The sequence below is a fragment of the Oryx dammah genome, unplaced genomic scaffold, assembly GCF_014754425.2.
Source record: "Oryx dammah isolate SB20612 unplaced genomic scaffold, SCBI_Odam_1.1 HiC_scaffold_10, whole genome shotgun sequence".
Taxonomy (NCBI): Eukaryota; Metazoa; Chordata; class Mammalia; order Artiodactyla; family Bovidae; genus Oryx; species Oryx dammah.
In genome coordinates this window covers 47,199,034-47,220,190 of record NW_024070194.1, presented here as the reverse complement: position 1 = coordinate 47,220,190, position 21,157 = coordinate 47,199,034, and the positions used below count along the sequence as shown (strand labels likewise).

At 45.0% G+C, this 21,157-nt stretch overlaps 1 long non-coding RNA gene across 1 annotated transcript; it reads left to right on the top strand.

The window, feature by feature from the left end:
* The first annotated feature begins 14,612 nt into the window (after window positions 1–14,612).
* On the top strand, window positions 14,613–18,237 carry LOC120869002. Its single transcript, XR_005722390.1, has 3 exons — window positions 14,613–15,044; window positions 15,494–15,648; window positions 16,798–18,237. It is a non-coding gene; the product is annotated as an uncharacterized LOC120869002 (long non-coding RNA).
* Window positions 18,238–21,157: the final 2,920 nt, after the last annotated feature.

The window sequence follows — 21,157 nt, the reverse complement described above, 5'->3', positions numbered from 1 at the left end:
AGCATATGTATAAAATAGATTATCCAAACTCAGTGAATTATTCTTTTAGAAAGAAAATTCTATAAATCATCTTCACCTCTATCTACACGCCACTCGTACCTCCCAAGACTATCAGGCAATCAGGCTAAGGTGTGCTCTAGCTGAAATAACTAAGAAAAGAAGTGTTCAGTCCTGAACTGACTCTTTGCAACCCCATGGACTGTAGCCGACAGGTTCCTCTGTCCATGGGGTTCTCCAGACTAGGCTACTGGAGTGGTTTGCCATTCCCTTCTCCGGGGGATGTTCCCGACCCAGGGATTGAACCTGGGTTTCCTGCATTCCAGGCAGATTCTTTACCATCTGAGCCACCAGGGAAGCCCAAGGGAAAAAAACCTGTAACATAGGGAAGTGTACTCAATATCTTCTAGGAGTCTGTAATGGAATATATATATCTATGAATCACTTTGCTTTACACCTGAAATTAATACAACATCATAAATCAACTATATTTTAATACATTTTATTTTTTAAAAAACCTTTAAAAGTAAGAAAGGAAAAAGAAAATTCTACCTTTTATGATTTCAAATCAAATGTAATTACCTGAAGGACTGCATTTGAAATGGCACAGTATTTGCAAGGACAACATTCAAAATTTGCAATCTGTGATTTTGTTGAATTGTTAGAATAAGTATATAAAACCATATTCTAGAGGCTTCTTGATAGATTTCCCTGTGATCACCCTGAGCCTCTCAGTCACAGAAAGGAATAGGCATGATCATAGGCTGGGGGTAGTCTTAGGAGAGGGTGTGGCTGGAGAGAAACCCCTGCACCTGTATTTCCTTTATTAATATCTTTAAAGTCCTGTGCAGGGTAAAAATCAGATGGAGATCACTCTCAGGGCAGGATTTCCACTTCTTCCCAAAGGAATATACTAACAAAAGTGTTTTAAGTAAGTTATCTCAAGTAGTTTAATTTTTCCTCTGTATAATGAGGATTTTATTGTTTTTCTCTCTGATTTGGTCTCTTGTTTCTTGCTGCATTGCTTTTTCCTTTCTGAAGAAAGGCCAGACTATTTCCAATTTAAGCCAGCACCTAGAGGCTTTTTGTAATCTTGTAGCTGCTCTCCTTCCTCTTCTTTTTTCCTTCCCCAGAGCGTATTACAGAAGGATTGCAGCTATTTCTTAATTTTAAACAGTTACTTTCTGGGGCAAAAAAAAATCAAGAACAGAATACATTTTTAAAAATCAGCACCTCTCTGTCACTTTTTATCTTTTTCATTTGTCATTTGACTTGCCTGTGGTTTCATCTCTTTCAGGAGACAACAGATCTTTATCAGAAGAGTTAACTTACATTACGGCAATTTTTAACACAAACTGGGATTTTGATGTATTAGGGACTTCCTGTTATTGCCTTTCCCCAGATCTTTTTTTAATCCCCCCAAATATTTCACCTCCTTTTCTCCCCATTTCTTCCCCTCTCTTTCTTTCTCTCCTGGGGGTAAAGGAGTTGATCATGCTATTTCTATTTCTGGCACTCACTGACAGTCCTGTCCCTAGAGGTTAACCCAATGCTCAGTAATTACCCAATTTCTATATAAGCACAGGTGCCTTAGGTTCAGAGGCCTTTTCCTTCTGTCTTTGTTGGGGGAATGGAGACAGCCAAGGGTGTTTCATTTGAGGAGATTTGCTAATGTATATTTTCCCACCCCCCTGCTAGTGGAGGTGGAGACAGGAGTTCAACTGAGTAACAACCAAAAATTTCAAAAATTGCTGGTTGTGAACTGGAGCTTGTTTGACCCAGGCTTATTTGACTCCCTGACATCACATGAGTCAATTGAACCCCTCAGACTCCAAGTTCATGTCCCTGGATTGCAAAGCCTTCAGTTCTTAAAGGTTGTCATTTTCAAAACAAAACTAAGCAATAATTACCAGTTTAATCATTTATCTTCTGACATTAGCTCAATATTTTAACCATCAATAATACGAAGTCCCTCAAGAAGTTTGTACCACACTAAGACAGAATTTTCTTCAAAATTCTGAAAGCGTGGGCTGTTGTTTTCTGGACAGTGAAGCAAATATCAGTGTTGAGACCTGGGTCCCCAGGAGGCTAACTCTGAGCTGGCGATGAGCAGGCAGGATGTTTGTGAAAGGGAGGCCCCGGCACCAGAGGAAGGAAGAGCAAGGAAAGAAATAGGACTGGGCGACGGCTGACAGTGGGCTCTAGGCCATGTTTGACGTCCCCAAAGTGTCTCATTAAGAGAGGCTTGGTCAGCTGGTCGCTGGACATGGGCCATGTCTCCAAAGTTCTAACATCTTTGGTAGCAACTCACATGACCCTAGGCTGTTACTCACCCAGGGCAGAGGAAGACTGGCTTTCCCTCTGGACTGATGCATACTCCGGTTTGTGCCTGGATTATACATCTGCCCTCAAGTTCTGGCTAAACACATCCTTTACCTTTCCCAGACGTTGTTGTTCAGTCGCTCAGTAGTTTCTGACTGTTTGCTACCCCACTGACTGCAGCACTCCAGGCTTCCCTGTCCTTCACTATCTGCCAGAGTTTGCTCAAAGTCATGTCCATTGAGTCCATGATGCCATCCAGCCATCTCATCCTCTGCCTCCCCCTTCTCCTCCTGCCCTCTATCTTTCCCAGCATCAGGGTCTTTTCCAATGGGTCTGATTTTTGCATCAGGTGGCCGAAGTATTGGAGCTTCCTGGGCATAAGCCCCATTTACTGTCCTTTTTATGAAAACAGGGTCTGAGGTGAGAAAGGGCCAATCTTTCAGGAACCACACCTTCCTTGCCCTCCGTCCCCTCCCTTGCTCCATCCAGTGAGCCCTGTGCTCAATGCCCTCACAGGGGTGCAGCATTCTGTCTTCCCCTCCGGTCTCCATGGGGCCCAGTGCAGTCTTGCAATGCTGCTGTCAGAGTACATACCACCCTCTGACATTCGTGAATGACCTGTGTTAAACCCACAAATGTAAGTAGAAGAATAAGGTGGAACCACCTCAAAACCATGAGAAATCACTCTTTTGTAGGAAAATACATTGTACTTAGTCCCTCAGTCATGTCCAACTCTTTGCGACTCCATGGACTGTAGCCCACCAGCTCCTCTGTCCAAGGGGATTTTCTGGGTGAGAATACTGGAAGGCATTCCTGTTGCTGCTGCTGCTAAGTCACTTCAGTCGTGTCCAACTCTGTGTGACCCCATAGACGGCAGCCCACCAGGCTCCCCCATCCCTGGGATTCTCCAGGCAAGAACACTGGAGTGGGTTGCAATTTCCTTCTCCAATGCATGAAAGTGAAAAGTAAAAGTGAAGACACTCAGTCGTATCTGACTCTTAGTGACCCCATGGACCGCAGCCTACCAGGCTCCTCCGTCCATGGGATTTTCCAGGCAAGAGTACTGGAATGGGGTGCCATTGCCTTTTCTGGAAGGTGTTCCTATTTCCCTTCAAATTGTTCTTTTGTTAGAGTTGAGCTTCATAAGAAGTATATTGGAAAACATTATAGGTTCTGTGACTTGTTTATATTTACAGAATAACATTTTGTTTTATATCTTATTTGAACTAACAATAATAAATCCCTACCATTTTAGTGTGGCTAGGATCAAATAGTGCAAAAATAGTGTGAGTGCATAAGGAGGACGTGGATGTGAGTTTGGATTCTCTTGTATCTTGTTTTCTATTTTAAAAATAATATTAAAGTCATGAAGGAGCAGAAAGCATGGTGAGCAAGTACTACATGGTATAAAGAAGAAAGAGAAAAAAATCAGTAAGTTATCCAAAGGGATGTCTCAAAGAAAAAGAGGGAAAAGAAAAAATAATCCTTTGGCAGCATCAGATTAATCTCAACTCCAATTCATGATGTGCATGATATGAATTTATGTCTTGCTTATGAGAGAAAAATATTACTTAAAAATTTTTGTTCTTGTTGTATTAGAGTTTCCACTGAGTTTCATGTTGGTACCAGTGAGTGCTAAGAGCTCATTCTTTCTCAGGAGAGTGCTAGAAACAGCCACGGGCCAGAATTAGTTTTATATTCCTTACCCCATTTCTTTTTTCTATTTAATTAATTAATTTTTTAATTAAAGGATAATTGCTTTACAGAATTTTGTTGTTTTCTGCCAAATATCAACATGAATCAGCCATAGGTATACATATGTCCCCTCCCTTTTGAACTCCCTCCTATCTCCCTCCCCAGTTGTTACAGAGCCCCTGTTTGAGTTCCCTGAGTCATACAGCAAATTCTCACTGGCTTTATCTATTTTACATATGCTTTACCCCATTTCTTACCTTACCTGTAGAAGAGAAGCAAAGGGGAGATGAGGGGAGATTCATATTCTTTCCACAGTCACATGGCTAATACAGGCACAGGTTACCCCAAAATATATGCTCTCTACACCATCCCCCGTGACTCCTCAATCAATTGACTTCTGACTTCTGGGTCAACCTCAAGAACTTATTACTGAGAAAATGGAATTGACAAATTCTAAGAGAATGCCAGGGCCAGGTTCTTAGGATTTCAGAGAAATAATTTAGGAGCCAAGAACTAGAGCCTTTTAGCTGAGGACAGGATAGCTAATTCTTATACGGCTGACTTAATTTGAGGCCCTAAATGTAATATATGTGCGAATTTTCCACATTTTTGTAGATTCATCAGATTCTGAAAGTCCCAGGTCACTCATTTAAATAATTTACATGCTAAATGATCTGACATGGAAGGCAAAAACAGGTAGAAATAGAGACCAGAGACTATGCTGATGGAAAACAAGGAAGGCAAGTATCAGTAACAGAGAAAAAAGGAAAAGAAGGGATAAAACAAAGTGGTTCTTGCCACCGATCTCTATCTTTTTTCTACTTTTCTTCGCCTAATAGCTCAGCTTGTAAAGAATCTGTCTGCAATGCAGAAGACCCCAGTTTGATTCTTGGGTCAGGAAAATCCCCTGGAGAAGGGATAGGCTACCCACTCCAATATTCTTGGGCTTCCGTGGTGGCTCAGCTGGTAAAGAATCCGACTGCAATGCAGGAGATCTGAGTTCAATCCCTGGGTTGGGAACATCCCCTGGAAAAGGGATAGGCTACACATTCCGGTATTCTGGCCTGGAGACTATAGAGTCCATGGGGTCACAAAGAGTCAGACACCACTGAGTGACTTACATATATATATATAATACTTTTGTCACCTGTAGAGAAACAAAAGCCAGCCTTGAGACTCAAATAACTAACATCAAGAGGTGTGAAAGGATGCAGGGTCTGTGTTTCCTCTTTCCTCCACAGCAAGGGTACGGTTAAGGGATTAGGAAGGGTTGGCACTGTTTTTAAGGCTGGTCCTAAGTTTAAACAGCAGATATGGCTGAACTGAGCCACAACCAGTGTTGAATAAGATAATCAGAAGTTAAAAAGGGATTCCAGGGACTTCCCTGGTGACCCAGTTAAGAGTCTGCCTTCCAAGGGAACTAAGATCCCACATGCCACAGACCATGCAAGTCCATGAGTTAGTTACAGCTAGAGTGGAGCCCTCAGGCCGTAATGAAGACTCAGGCAGACAAAAAATAATAATAATAATAATAATAACAAGGGATTCTGACTCAACCAGAAATGATGTGACAAGTTAAATACAGTCGTCCCTCAATATCTGTGAGGTGTTTGGTTCCAGGACGCTCACAGAAACCTGAATCCTGTGGAGCTCAAGTTTCTTCCCTAGAATGGTGTCCTTCACAGATTCTCCTCTGGGCCTGAGATCCGCGTCTGCACTTCAGCCAACCTTGGGTCCAGTTTGATTTGAATCTGCAGATGCTGAACTCGAGGGTAGGAAGGGCCAACTGTATTTATTCTTTATAGGACATATGCATTTGGGGTTAAAGATAAATTTGGTTTCCTATCACAGTTAGAGGTAGAGATTTGAATTTTTTTAATGTGAATTTTTTGTCAATCATGTAGCAAAGCAAGTTCTGGGTTCTTTTCTCACTGACTCACTGATCTCATTTGCTTTTCCTAAGACATTTAGTGTCCTTTTTTCCCCCACAGAAAAAAAATTTTTTCTCTTATTCACACGGATGAAATGTGGTAAAATCAGCTGTGAAGACAGGAGTTGATGTTAAAAGGTCAATATTCTAATAAAGCTGGAGACTTCTTTTTATAACTAAAAATGACCAGACAACACTCATATACACAGGTGCATGAAGATGAAATCAGGGTTTTAGTTTTACGATGCAGAACAATAGGTCTCGCTGCCATGACAAGTGACCTTAAAATCTCCCTGACTTAGCCCTGCCTACTTGGCATATCCATTGAAGGAGTTATGCTCTATCTGACCACCGAAGACTCAGGCGGCCATTGGCTCCACTGTCTCGGGACATTGCATCTCAGCACATGACTTCAGGGACTCCATGGGAAAGGCACAGTGTGAAAGACTCAACTAAACCCTACTCACAGCCCTGTGGCCAGAACCGCTCATGCGGCCCCAACCTAACAGCAAGCAACTAGGAAGGCAAGGAGGACCAGATATGGTGGTTCTTGTCATTTCTACCACACTGCAGCCTCTGGATGTGTGTAGATTGTGTCTGTGTTACCATCTGTCCAAGACACGACTAATAGAGTTTTTATTATAAGGGCATGATAGAAAAGGGGTTACTGTGTCAGTTTATATGAGTTGAGTTTGATATATCATTTAAAATGATCATACATTTTAATAAGTACCAGAATCATTAGACAGCAAAATAAAATTCAAATTTCTTGTCCCTATCCCTAGAGATATTTTTAAATTGGAGGATAATTGCTCTACAATATTGTGATGGTTTCTGCCATACATCAGTATGAATCAATCACAGGTATACATATGTCTCCTCTCTCCTGGATCCCCCTTCCCATATTCCTCCCCATCCCATCCCTCTAGGTTGTCACAGAGCACTGGGTTGAGCTCCCTGTGTCCCTAGAGACTTTTAATCCAGCAAACCTGAGGTGCAGTCCAGGAATCTGGGTTTCAACAAGCACCTCTGAGGGTTTTCCTGCCTATCACCTTCATAGTTTGGTGCACACGAGGTGACTGGTTTCTGCTCTCCGACAGTGGTACTTCAGGGTTTCAGTATGCATGAGAGAGAGAGAGACAGAGACAGAGAGATATTCTAAGGAGTGGAACACTAAGAAGCAGATGGCTGTTCCTTCTCATTGATCTCTACGAAACAAAAGCATTGGGAGAAGTGGATCCCCAAACTTCAGAAGTGTTGAAGAGAAATAGCTGAAAATGAAAGAGAATAAGTAGAAAGTGCACTGTCGGATGCTGTACAGGATGCAAGGACTGTGAGCAGGTGTAAAGGAAGAGAGGGACTAGGCATGATGTACATCCCTGGTGGACCAATCACGTGGCTAGAGGGGTGGTGGACCAATCAGGTGGCTAGATGGACAAATTAGTGTATCTGGGTCAGCATATGGTCGGGCGGAAAGAGAAGGTTCTGAGGCTGTTCCACAATATGGCAGAGGATTTTCATGATGGTTTTATTTAGAACCATCAAACTACAGAACTAAGACAATGCTGAGAATGGGGAAAAGTAAAGTTGAACTTCTTATCATTATTGAAAATGTGATCATTTACTAAAGAAATCATCAGAGATGTGTGCACACAGTACATACAAAGTTTTGGCAGCATTTTTATAATGATAAAAAATTGGAAATCACCTAAAGTTGCCAGTTGGAAGTTGATTAAGAACATTTGGTCTCATCCATGGGTTTGGTACTGTATAACCATTAAGGTACCTCTGGAGCAGCCAGGAAAGTACAGGGATATGTTAGCAGATTTACAAAAATCTCCTTGAAATGAAGAAAACAAGATACACCACAAAAAAAAAAATCATCCAACAACAAATCCAGGAAAATTTCCCAACTTCATACCACAGACCTCAGGATATACAGATCTAAATACAAAACATCTGATATATCCAAAATACAAAACAATTAAGCCTAAAGGGATATAAAATTCTGAGACTCAACCCACAACTCCCTTTATGGAGTGGGCTGCACAATGTGGAGAGAAGAGGCAGAATTTCTGAAAATTCCAACTAAAAAGTCTCACTTTGGAGGGACAGGAAATGGGGCCTGAGTTGGCAAGAGAAAAGATCTGAAATGTTCCACCCGGGGCCCTTTTCCTTAGTGAAAGCCAAACATCAGTCAAAGGTCAGAGTGGTGGGAGAGAGGCCAGAAATGTGCTTCTAGCAGCAATTCTCTCTGAGGGGGCAAGCAGCTGCTAGTAGAACAAGCTGGGTGGGGACAGCGCCCGAGGCCACACCAGGCAAGGCGTTCACACCACCCGGCTGAGCTCTGACTCCAGCTTCCAGCGCCAGGGAGGGGAGAAAAATCCAAACCTCCAGACCTACCACCATCCACGGGCCCGAGCAGGTCTCTATTCCCTGGACTGGGCCTCTACCTACACAAGGGTTTCAACAGAATCAAAATCAAGATGAATGTGAAAACTGTTCCCAGCTTTGAGGGCTCATAGAACCACTCCCCTCCCCACTCTTCTCAGGCAACTTCGGGGCCGACAGATACAAGTGATGGTGATCTAAGTCCCAGCTCACTCATCTCTACAGGGAAGATGCAGATTGTGCTCAGGTAAGTAGTTGTAGCAGTTCAGTCACTCAGTCGTATCTGACTCTTTGCGACCCCATGAAACGCAGCACACCAGGCCTCCCTGTCCATCACCAACTCCTGGAGTTCACTCAGACTCAGGTCCATCGAGTCCATGATACCATCCAGCCATCTCATCCTCTGTCGTCCCCTTCTGCTCCTGCCCCCAATCCCTCCCAGCATCAGAGTCTTTTCCAATGAGTCAACTCTTCACATGAGGTGGCCAAAGTACTGGAGTTTCAGCTTCAGCATCATTCCTTCCAAAGAAATCCCAGGGCTGATCTCCTTCAGAATGGACTGGTTGGACCTCCTTGCAGTCCAAGAGACTCTCAAGAGTCTTCTCCAACACCATAGTTCAAAAGCATCAATTCTTCAGTGCTCTGCCTTCTTCACAGTCCAACTCTCACATCCATACGTGACCACAGGAAAAACCATAGCCTTGACTAGACAGAACTTAGTCAGCAAAGTAATGTCTCTGCTTTTGAATATGCTATCTAGGTTGGTCATAACTTTTCTTCTAAGGAGTAAGAATCTTTTAATTTCATGGCTGCAGTCACCATCTGCAGTGATTTTGGAGTCCCAAAAAATAAAGTCTGACACTGTTTCCACTGTTTCCCCATCTATTTGCCATGAAGTGATGGGACCAGATGCCATGATCTTCGTTTTCTGAATGTTGAGCTTTAAGCCAACTATTTCACTCTCCTTTTTCACTTTCATCAAGAGGCTTTTTAGCTCCTCTTCACTTTCTGCCATAAGGGTGGTGTCATCTGCATATCTGAGGATATTGATATTTCTCCCGGCAATCTTGATTCCAGCTTGTGTTTCTTCCAGTCCAGCATTTCTCATGATGTACTCTGCATAGAAGTTAAATAAGCAGGGTGACAATATACAGCCTTGACGTACTCCTTTTCCTATTTGGAACCAGTCTGTTGGTCCATGTCCAGTTCTAACTGTTGCTTCCTGACCTGCATACAGATTTCTCAAGAGGCAGGTTAGGTGGTCTGGTATTCCCATCTCTTTCAGAATTTTCCACAGTTTATTGTGATCCACACAGCCAAAGGCTTTGGCATAGTCAATGAACTTAGCTGCGCAGGCACAGGAGGGCCTAGAGGAGCTATCCAATGTTGAAGGTCAGGAACGGCGGCGGTAAGGAGATACCCCTCGTCCAAGGTAAGGAGCAGCGGCTGTGCTCAGGTAAACAGGGAGTGAAAAGACCATGTGGATACTTTTGGGTTGGCCAAAAAGTTCCTTCAGATCTGAACGCACTTTTGGGACAACCCAATATTTCAGGGTGAAGAGTAGCCCATGTAGAAAAGGCTGCTATGACTAAGTAAGAAGAAATCCAGCTTGGGATCCGTGCAATAATTCTGCCCCTCACTCTCTTTAAAAAAAGGAAGAGGAGGAAAGAAGTGTTAGGAAGTCCAAGCTCACACTGCTCTCCTCAAGATGATCAATAAGTCAAGAGACAAGTTGTTAGGGCAGGGAATAGCAGCTTTATTTGGAAAGCTGCTATTGGAAGACCAAGAAGATTGTGGACTCATATCCCCAAAATCATCTTACCTGAGTTAGAATTCAGGCTTCTTTTATACTAAAAGAAAAGGGGGTGTGGCTGGTTTTTGCAAACTCACTGGTGCTGGAATCCTTTGTTCTTGCACAAAGGTCTGGTCACAATGTTCCATTAAACCTTCAACAAGACAATTGTTATTTTCTGTTCCTCAACTTTCTATCTCAGTAGGAATGGGAAAATGCTATATCTTTAACAGTCAGAGCCTTGAGAATGGGCTATCCTGTATATTTCAGGCTCTAGGCAATGCAGAGCCAATATGACCAAGTTCAGGCAACAGCGGTTAGAGCTAAAGGAATAGACCCAATATGGAGTCACGTTTGCTCTTCTCTGTTTTGGAAGGTCAAAATACATAAGAAAAAGCTCACTTTGGAAGAAAATTGAGTCTACGCTTAAGTAAGTTAAAAAGAAACATTCAATCAAAATAACAGAATGGAAAAGACTTCATGCCTCACAGAGATGAGGAACTTATATAGTACATGCAGTGGCTGGAAGTCTTATCATTGCCTTCCTTTGGAGGGAGGCTGACTGCATTTCATGAAGCTGTGAATATTGTCTGAAATCGACAGATGGGAACAAGTATAGGTACACTGGATCACCAGAGAAGTGTGAACGCTGCCAACTATTTATGTAACTACACATCCTCCTCCCCTCTTTCCTGATGGCATTCCTGCTGGTTTAGGTATCCATGCTCTTCCACACAGCCATGCATTCAGCACAAGCTGACCCCACCTTCTGGCTCTGTGTACCACTAGTTTTGTTTCATCAGTGAATAGGGTCGTCTTGGTCATTGTTATGGGTTGTGGAAAGCATATGACACAGGTTGGTGCAATTAGACTGAAAGAACCAGCTTACAGTCCATGGCAGGGTGACATAAAGCAGGGGCTACACAGCCTTGGTTGCCCTGGCAGCTATCTTGTGACCATGCTGCTGCTGCTAAGTCACTTCAGTCGTGTCCAACTCTGTGCAACCCCACAGACGGCAGCCCACCAGGATCCCCCGTCCCTGGGATTCTCCAGGCAAGAACACTGGAGTGGGTTGCCAGTTCCTTCTCCAGTGCATGAAAGTGAAAAGTGAAAGCGAAGCCACTCAGTCGTGTCCAACTCACAGTGACCTGGGACTGCAGCCCACCAGGCTCTTTCATCCATGGGATTTTCTAGGCAAGAGTACTGGAGTGGGGTGCCATTGCCTTCTCCAATGCATGATAGTGAAAAGTGAAAGTGAAGTCGCTCAGTCGTGTCCGACTCTTAGCGACCCCATTGACTGCAGCCCACCAGGCTCCTCCATCCATGGGATTTTCCAGGCAAGAGTACTGGAGTGGGGTGCCATTGCCTTCTCCATTGTGACCATAAGGAGAACAAACTTATAGATGAAGTCAGTAGATGGCAGAGGAGACAAACAGAAACACTCTGGGATCTGGATGACACCTTTGAGTTCATTCTGTCTCTGAACTTTCTATTCAGGTGTTTATGCCAATTAAAGTTATGGTTTCCTAACTCAAATACTTTGGGGTTTTTTCCTCTTTTTTTTTTTTTTTTTCTATATGCTTCCATATTGCTCACATTTCTTTTACATTTAGTGTCTATTCTTTTTGTAATTAGGGTAAAAGCTGTTTATATTTTGACAAGTTAATATAAAAGGAAACAAAAATGGAAATTTAAAAAGTAGGTCACAAAGTTTTTGATTGAGATGATCCAGTTTTATTTTTAGAGGTATACATAATGTTATATATGCATATAAAAAATCTAAATGAATGCATACTGAAAAAAAACTGCAATTATTTTTGAGTAGTTGGATTATATGTGACTTTTTTTCTTTTTGTCTGGTTTCTTTCTTTTTTTCCTTTCTCTTTCTTTCCAAAACCAGTGAACATGGAATGACTTACATAAAGGTACCTAAAAGTTTAAAAGATAAATTTTATTATATTTATTTTTTTATCATGCCTTGTGGCATGTGGGATTTTAGTTCCTTGATCAGGGATCAAACCTGTGTTCCTTGAATTGGGAGCATAGAGTCTTAACCACTGGACCATCAAGGAAGTCTTTTTTTTTTTTTTTTTTGACCATGCCTCACAGCATGAATACAATTTTAAATAAAAATTGAAGCACTTTGATTTGGCCAGCAAATAGTTTTTTATCCTCTCAGATTTGAGTTTAATGATATTTTTCAGGTATTAAAATGAAAGAAAACCCAGACAACTGAAGGCACCTCCTCTTCTCCGAACCCAGACATTAAATACAAAGACTCCACCATCTTGTTGGATTCAAGTAGAACTGGCTCCCCCAACACCCACAACTCTTCCAAGTAGAACACTGAAGATGTTTTATCTTTCTTCTCATGAGCCTGAACCTTCCCAGCACTGGCAGATTTAGGGTCCTAGCTGATATCAGTTTGCCCTGGAGTGTTTAACTTCAAATCTACAGTAAACCCAGTGTCTGGTCATATGATGAGCAAGTAAAGCAAAAGAGGGCTCTCCATGCCCTGCAAACAAATGTTTGATCCAAAATTGCAATGAGAAATTAGTCTTTAGCATTTTCCTTCCTTTATTTTAGTATTACTGCTCATTCTTTCCCTTATTGGAGTCCTTGCCTCAGAGATTACCACTGTTTTCAATTGGATGACTACTTTTCCAGATCTTTATTTCTTTCATGTACTTACACGTAGGAATAATTGACAAACACAGGTTCTCCTGTCTAGATTTGGGGCGTGTGAGTACATGTGTGTTGTTTACATAAGTGGTGTCATGCTGTGTATATTGGTCCACATTTTGCTTTTTAAAGTTGACTTGTGAGGATTTTTCTGCTTCAGAACAATATAAACCATAGCACATTTTTGAAAACTTGCTGCCTGGGGACTTCCCTGGTGGTCTAGTGGTTAAGAATGTAGGGGATATGGGTTCAACCCCTGGTCAGGGAAGACTCCACATGCCCCCGAGCAACTAGGCCCACGCAGTACAACTGCTGAAGCCCACGTGCCTAGAGTCCGTGCTCTGAAACAAGAATCCACTGCAGTGAGAAGCCCGACCACCAAGACTAGAAAGTAACTCCCATCACGACTAGAGAAAACCTATATGCAGCGACAAAGGCTGAGTGCAGCCAAAAGTAACATAAAATAAAAAGATAGGACTTTAAAAAAACCCCAACACTTGTTGCCAAGTATTTCCTAGTGTGCAAATGCAGCTATTTACTTGCCCTGTCTCTACTGACTGACATTCAGGGTATTTCCAAATTTCCACTCTCAGAAACAAGAGTACTGAAAATCTGTGTACACCCATGGGCTATTAGTTTCCTAGGACAGGAGCTGTGAAATCAAACCCTGGGCTGAAGCCTCCATGCATTTCAGAGTTTTATTCTAATGTATTAATAAATACACCATCTGAGTGCCTCCCTCTGGTCCTGCGTGTAGATACACATGTATATAGGAGGTGATGCCCTGGAGAACTAGCCACAGGAAGTCTTTAAAAATGAGGTACTGTCAGTGAAATAATTTCCTGAGAAATCTGTATGCAGGTCAAGAAACAACAGTTAGAACTGGACATGGAACAACAGACTGGTTCCAAATCAGGAAAAGAGTGCGTCAAGGCTGTACATTGTCACCCTGCGTATTTAACATATGCAGAGTACATCATGAGAAACGCTGGGCTGGATGAAGCACAAGCTGGAATCAAGGTTGCCGGGAGAAATATCAATAACCTCAGATATGCAGATGACACCACCCCTATGGCAGAAAGTGAAGAAGAACTAAAGAGCCTCTTGGTGAAAGTGAAAGAGGAGAGTGAAAAAGCTGGCTTAAAACTCAACATTCAGAAAAGTAAGATCAGGGCATCCAGTCCCATCACTGCATGGCAAAGATGGGGGAACAATGGAAACAGTGAGATACTTATTTTTTTTAGGCTCCAAAATCACTGTAGATGGTGACTGCAGTCATGAAATTAAAAGATGCTTGCTCCTTGGAAGAAAAGCTATGCCCAACCTAGACAGCATATTAAAAAGTAGAGACATTACTTTGCCAACAAAAATCCATCTAGTCAAAGCTATGGTTTTTCCAGTAGTCATATATGGATGTGAGAGTTGGACTATAAAGAAAGCTGAGCACTGAAGAATTGATGCTTTTAAACTGTGGTGTTGGAGAAGACTCTTGAGAGTCCCTTGGACTGCAAGGATATCAAACCAGTTAATCCTAAAGGAAATCATCCCTGAATATTCATTAGAAGGAATGATGCTGAAGCTGAAACTCCAATACTTTGGCCACCTGATGCGAAGGACTGACTCACTGGAAAAGACCCTGATGCTGGGAAAGACTGAAGGCAGGAGGAGAAGGGGACAACAGAGGATGAGATGGTTGAATGGCATCACCAACTCGATATACACGAGTTTGAGCAAGCTCCAGGAGCTGGTGATGGACAGGGAAGCCTGGCGTGTTGCAGGCCATGGGCTCGCAAAGAGTTGGACACGACTGAGTGACTGAACTGAACTATCAGTGAAAAGTTGCAAGACCTTGGACCTCTGACTCAGGTGCTTTCACTTACTGTCAGGTGGGTGTGCATCTCAGCTCACCATCTCCATGCTGCACAGGACACTCATGTCTTCATGATCATTTCCCTTCTACGTCAAGCTCCCCTCTGCCTGGCACCAGAGGCAAAGTGTCAGTCAGACGAGCAGATCCCCGTCCAGTCCTTGTGTGGCTTCGTCTGGAGTCCCGGTTCCCGTGGTAGGGCTGCCTGTGGTGGAGGACCAAAACGGGACTGGAGCCCCGGGGACCCTGCTGCAGGGATGCTCCTGCATCTCTCTGCCCCAGCTGAGGTACCAGATACCAGGCCTGGCTCTTCCTCAGCTCCTACCAACCTCCCGGGGCAGAGAAAACACTTGACGCTTCTTTGACAGGTGGGTGTGTGGGGAATGGCATCCGGCTTCCCCACTCCTCTGTGAGCTGTAGCTTGGAGCCAGGCTGCTGTCTCATGCCAGCTGTGGGCCTGGGCGCTGTCTGCTAGGTAAGGAGGAACTCGGGGTGTGGGTGGGCTCTCTGTATCCCCCAGCATGTCTGTGGTTTCTTTGCTTGGTCCTGGGCTAGGAGGCGGGGGGTGGTGTTGAAGCTGGCCCCTACCTAGGGTGAACACAGGTCTCTCTGTGCCCCTTTGCCTAGGATAGTCCTGGTTGGCGCCTGCTGTCTGAGCATCACTCCTCATAGCACTCTCTTTCGCTTTCCACAGTGTCCCAGTTTGACTGTTAACCTCTATGGTTACTAATCCCCTCCCCCATTCTTATTTCCCTGTTTCCTTTCTGGCACTCCTCTCTCCCCTTCCCCAACTAAGAGAATGTGCATCTCATTGCAGCTTGGAAACCCTGACTTTCACCGTCACCTCATATTCTTTCCAATCTGGTGTTTTTGGCATAAAACTGATGCTGTGGCTCTTTCAAGGCCAGGCTTTTGATACTGAAAAGCCCAGATGTATGAACCTCCAAAAAGCATTTCCTCCGCTTCTCTGATGTAATAAACCTTCCCTGAGATGCATTGGAGAAGGAAATGGCAACCCACTCCAGTGTTCTTGCCTGGAGAATCCCAGCGACGGGGGAGGCTGGTGGGGTGCCGTCTATGGGGTTGTACAGAGTCGGACTCGACTGAAGCGACTTAGCAGCAGCAGCAGCAGAGATGTACAAGGGTGGCCTTACAGTCGACTCTGACCAGTAAAGGGCATGGGGTAAAAATAAACTACCAGCAATGAGAAACACATGGTCTAGGAATCTGGAAAGTACCCACCACAGCCCCTCCCTGGTGTCATTCCTCCTGAATTCCTGGGGGAAGCTGTCTGCCCTTAAAGGGGGTCTCTGCCACCCTCTCCCCAGGGAGAAAACCCGCATGGAAGCTGGGCTCCCTGAAGAGTCAGTTTGCCTAGAACCATCTAGGGTGACTTTAGCCAGCTACTGGCCAGATGCCAGATTGTTGTTGTTGAGTCATCAAATTGTGTACGACTCTTTTGGGACCCCATGGACTATAGCCCACCAGACTCCTCTGTCCATGGGATTCTCCAGGCAAGAACACTTCAGTGGGTCACCACTTCCTTCTCCATGCCAGATCATTAGCATCCTGCAAAGGCCCTGAAGGTGGACACCCCTGGAAAGAGGGAGATTCTGTATGTAGCTTGGGGCTTCCCTGGTGGCTCAGACAGTAAAGAATCTGTCTGCAATGCGAAAGACCTGGGTTCGATCCCTGGGTTGAGAAGATCCCCTGGAGAAGGGAACAGCAACCCACTGCAGTATTCTTGCCTGGAGAATTCCATGGACAAAAGAACCTGGCGGGCTACACCCCATAGGGTCGCAGAGAGTTAGACATGACTGAATGACTTTCACTTTCCATAGAGAACAGCTTCTTTCTCCCCATGGATGCTCTTTAGGGGGTGCCCTCCTTTATTCTCCTTTTCTGTACCTACTCCCCCCAACACTCAACATTCCAATGGCACCTTTTCCACAAAATTTACCCTGATTCTGTCTGATAGAAATTATCCCTCTCGCTTGTAAATCATGTCTGATGTCATTATCTTTTTTTAGAACACTCAGAACTTCCTATCTTGGATCATAACTACTACTAGACAGTAAGAGTCATGAAGGCAATTTTTTTTTTTTTTTGTAATTTTCCTAGGAATCCCACCAGGATGACCTCTGGAGCCCCAGAGTTTGGAAAATGTAGCTCTGGAATGGGAACAAAGACTGCTGAATTTCTTTAATTAAAAGTAATTAAATTGAATGAGATCACCCTGAGTCAATTGGAAGGAAGTTTCTGCCACTCAGTGCAATGGGCACACAAACTAGGGGGAAATGAGGAAAGTTACATTTTTTGCATTTGTCAGCTGTGACCTGGGACCTACCCCACTGCATTTGGGATTTGTATGTGTTATCACAACTATTTAAAATAGTTGTAATAACAGTGTTCAATAGTGTTCATTGACAGTTTATTATATACCAAGTTCCGTTCTAAGGGCTTTCCATGTGACGTTAGAGATAACATTGCCCCATTTTACAGAAGAAAATTGAGTCACAGAGAGGGTGCAGGGATAACCCAAGGTCAAAATATACATTGGTCCTACAGACTGATGACAAGCCCTGGAATGGAATTTGGGACAGGTTACCCGAGGACATGAGAAAACTGCTGTGCAGAGATGAGGCAAACTTCTGAGAAAGTTGTGGACTTAGAAGTATTAGTGGGTTGGGTGAGAATGCGTTTTAAATAAAGAGCTATGGTTTCTGAGCTTGTGCAGAGAAAGTAAATTTAGGGGTAGAAAAGGAGTGTTTAAAAAGCTTTTCTGCAAATTCCTACATGAGCTGAACTTTGTCCTGGAAAGAAATGAGTTTTGTCTCTTGTAGCTCATAGTTCCACATCAAGGACCCCAACTCTGACCACCCAGGTAGAGAGAGCCCTGGGCTGCAGGCAAACTGACCCTGTTTAACCTGCCATGAAGCCACTGCAGACAAGCCGTGCTTTGAAGCACGATCCCAGCTTCCAGCACCAGAAGGACAAAGCACTCCCCATCCCCAAGGGGATTCGGTTTTTCTTTTTGTTTTGAGAAAACTCCTGAAAGTGTCCAGAACAAAGGCCTTCTCTGCTCCTCCCGACTTTGTCAGTGGCAAACAAGACATTGGGCTGTGGACTGTCATATAGAAACGAAGGTGGGCGTGGGGACTTCTGCGAACTGGAAGGAACTGCCGACTGCAGAGGTCAAGGCTCAGCCCCCTCCTTCTATTCTGCGACAAGACCCAGAGGGCAGGTGGGGAGCGGGGGAGGCAGAACTGGGCATCAGGGTGAGGAGTCCACCTGCGTCAGTCGTTCCCTTTTTAGGAAAGGCAGTCACTGGCAGCTCCACACTCCAAACTCTCCAGTGATAACCCGCAGGTAAGGGAGGAGATCTGGGAGGGGAGCCGGCAGCTTTGAGAACTCCCATGCAGTGCGGCTTGGGAGCAGAAAAGGACAGAGTCCCGAAGGATGCCTGGGACCTGGCGCCTGGGGCCGCAGAGCATTTCCCTCTGTGGTGAGGGCACTGTGCCTGCAGCCAGGAGAGGGCAATATGAGGACCACCCGGGAGGACAGGGGATGCTCAGAGGAGGAGGGCGGGGGGACGAGGGGAGGGGAGGAGTTCAGGTTTCTCCTACACAGATTGTTAAGTCCCACCCCTCCCCCAGTTTCCAGAACTGAGATGCACCCAGGAAGGAGTGGGTACCTGAATGGTTGAGAAGTCATGATCTGAACTGATTAAGACCTCACTTCTGCCACCCTGCAGAATGAGGAGTGGTGGTCAGTAGTGATTGTCTGAGACAAAAACATAATTATAAAAATTTACATTTCTTGTACACCTGAGCTTAAGGCCTGAGTGACTGGTACCCACTCTGTTTTAGGCAGCTTATTAGACCCTTTCCTACTCCAAAAGGAGCTCCTGTTAACTCTTGAAGAAGCAGGATGTCACCGCTCCCTGGAAGGTGGTGAAAAGTGCAGGGGTTTGCTGATGTCTGCGCATTTAGGTGAGTGGCATTTGGATTTGGGATGTGGCATGGAGAGGTTTGGCTCTATGGAAATGAAGTTGGTGCGAGTTCCTATGGAAAAAGGGTTTTTGTTAGCATTTTTTTTGTTACTGTTTGTAGGCAAGAAACAAAGAATAAAACAGAAGTGTCTGCTTCTGAGAGAGACTCTGGGAGACCCTCGGGGATGTGCGGCGTTACAGTGGCCCTGTGCGACATGCAAAGGTGGACCGCAGCCCCGCCCCAGTCCCTGGGGTATTGTATTAAAGGGCAGTCAGCAGGGACACTGGTCCCCTCATGTGAGGGCCGCAGACAGGCTCCTTTGGGCAGCCTGGTAGACAGTGGACATGAGACTGGAGTGGGGAGGTGGAAGGAACACGGCAGCAGAAGACTCAGCCGTGGAGGTCATGGAGGGTGAGGAGGCAAGGACTCTGGCCTGGAAACGTAGGTTCCATGTGAGTGTGAAGAGCTCCATATGTATAATGAAAATCCAGTCTTGTCTTTTCTACATGAAATCAAATTTAGCTAAAGGTTCATTGGCTTGACTAACAGGATGGCCCAGTCAGTCACTTTTAGGAGACTGTCTCCAGGTGAAAGCATTGCCCCTCCAGGTACCAAAATGTCCCACATGGAATCTGTGAGTAAAGGAGGCAGATGGTATCGGGTAAGTTGGTAGGTATAATTTTAACCATCACCACTACCACCCCTTGGGTCCCTGGCCAAGTGTATTCTGGGAGTATCCCTAAGGGAGAACCAGCAATGCTGGGGAGAGCATATGCTGCATCCCTGCACGGTGTTTCTCCAGCTGGCGTAGGATTGGCTGCCAACAGACCATCCCTCCCTTCTCCTGAGCTGCCTGCTTCTGGTGTTGGGATACCTAATAAGGTTAGAGAGTCTCGTGGGCGTAAGTCCACGGCCTGCATTTTCTCTGTAAAGTGGGTTCCGTGGTCAGAAGACATGTCGTGGGGGAGAACATAAGCCGTCCAGCAAGTCTATAGAGAGAGTGCTGGCGAAAGCCTGACGACAGCAGGGGAGCCACACCCAAATCCGGAGCAAGTGTGTGTCGCAAAGGGAACAGTCACCCTTTGCCTGATGCAGAAGGTCCAGGGCCATGAGCCCGCCACCTGGCAGCTGGCTCCACCCCCAGAGTTCCTCACGGCACTAACCGTCCCTGCTGGTCACCCCGTCCATCAGGGTACAATCTTAGGAGTTCTCATTTCATTTAGTCCTTACCACAGTCCCATGAGGATGTACTGTTCATATGTCCTATTTTAAGGATTAAAAAAATGGAGGAACAGAGAGACTGAGTAACTTGCTTGAGGTCACACAGCTAGGAAGGGGTGAAGCCAACATTGGAAGCAGGCACTCTGGGTCCAAAGTACAGCTCTTAATGGCCGCCTTTGGTCTCATGGTACATCAAGTATGTTTGGGGCTGGCTCACACCCCCACTCCCCTTGTGTGTGTGGAGAGAGGGGGCGTTTGGCACTCCCTCCCCAGGGCCACAGCTAATTATCCAGGGGAGGGTACCTGACCGGACAGGCCTGAAACCTGCAATCTGGTGGCCTGGTGGAAAAAGTGAATTGCGCTGACCTAGTTTCTCTCCTGGGAATTTGAAACAGGGAATGGCGCATTGATTTTGGAAGCTGAGGGGGCCCTCCTCCATCCCCCTCCTGAGACTGTCCCTGAGCCCCCATAGTCTGGGACCTGTCCTTAATCTCCCTTTCCTGAGGTAACTTAGACTCTGTCCCTGGTATCCAAATGTTTCAGCTCAGTAATTTACTTTCTTTTAAGAATTTATTCAGATCAGTTGAAAAGTGAATAAAATACCTTCGTAATGCTAGGTGAGCATCGACCTTCTAGTTTTCCCCCTTTTCAATTAAACAATATGCAGAGGGGCTTTCCTGGTGGCCCAGTGGCTAAGAATCTGCCTTGCAACACAGGGGCCACCGGCTCGATCCCTGGTCCTGGAAGATCCCACATGCCACAGAGCAAATAAACCCGTGAACCACGACTACCAAGCCTGCACATCACAACAAAGAATAGCTCCCACTTGCTGCAACTAGAGAAAGCCTGCTCACAGCAAGAGACCAGCACAGCCCAAAATAAATAAATATATATTTTTTATTAATGCAAAAATATATGGGGTGATGTGCAATGGCAACATTCACAAGTGAAAGCTCAAGAGTCAGACCTCAGCCAACACTAGCAGGAGGGGGAAACACTGAGAGCGTCCTTAACCTGCAGGGTCCATCTCACGGCCACAACAGGATAGGGACACAGATGTGGGCCACGAGGTCTTCCACAGAGGAGAGAGATGGCTAACTCGGCATGAGACGTGACTTCCTGGGCAGCAGGCATTTTGCAGAATATTCTAGAAGACATACCTCCTCAACTTTTGTGCCATGAAGAGTGGAGACAGCTAGAGCCAGAGAGGGGACCTGGGGAGGAGGTCGACATGGTCTTAGCGTCCATCTCTCTGCTGACGGCCAGGG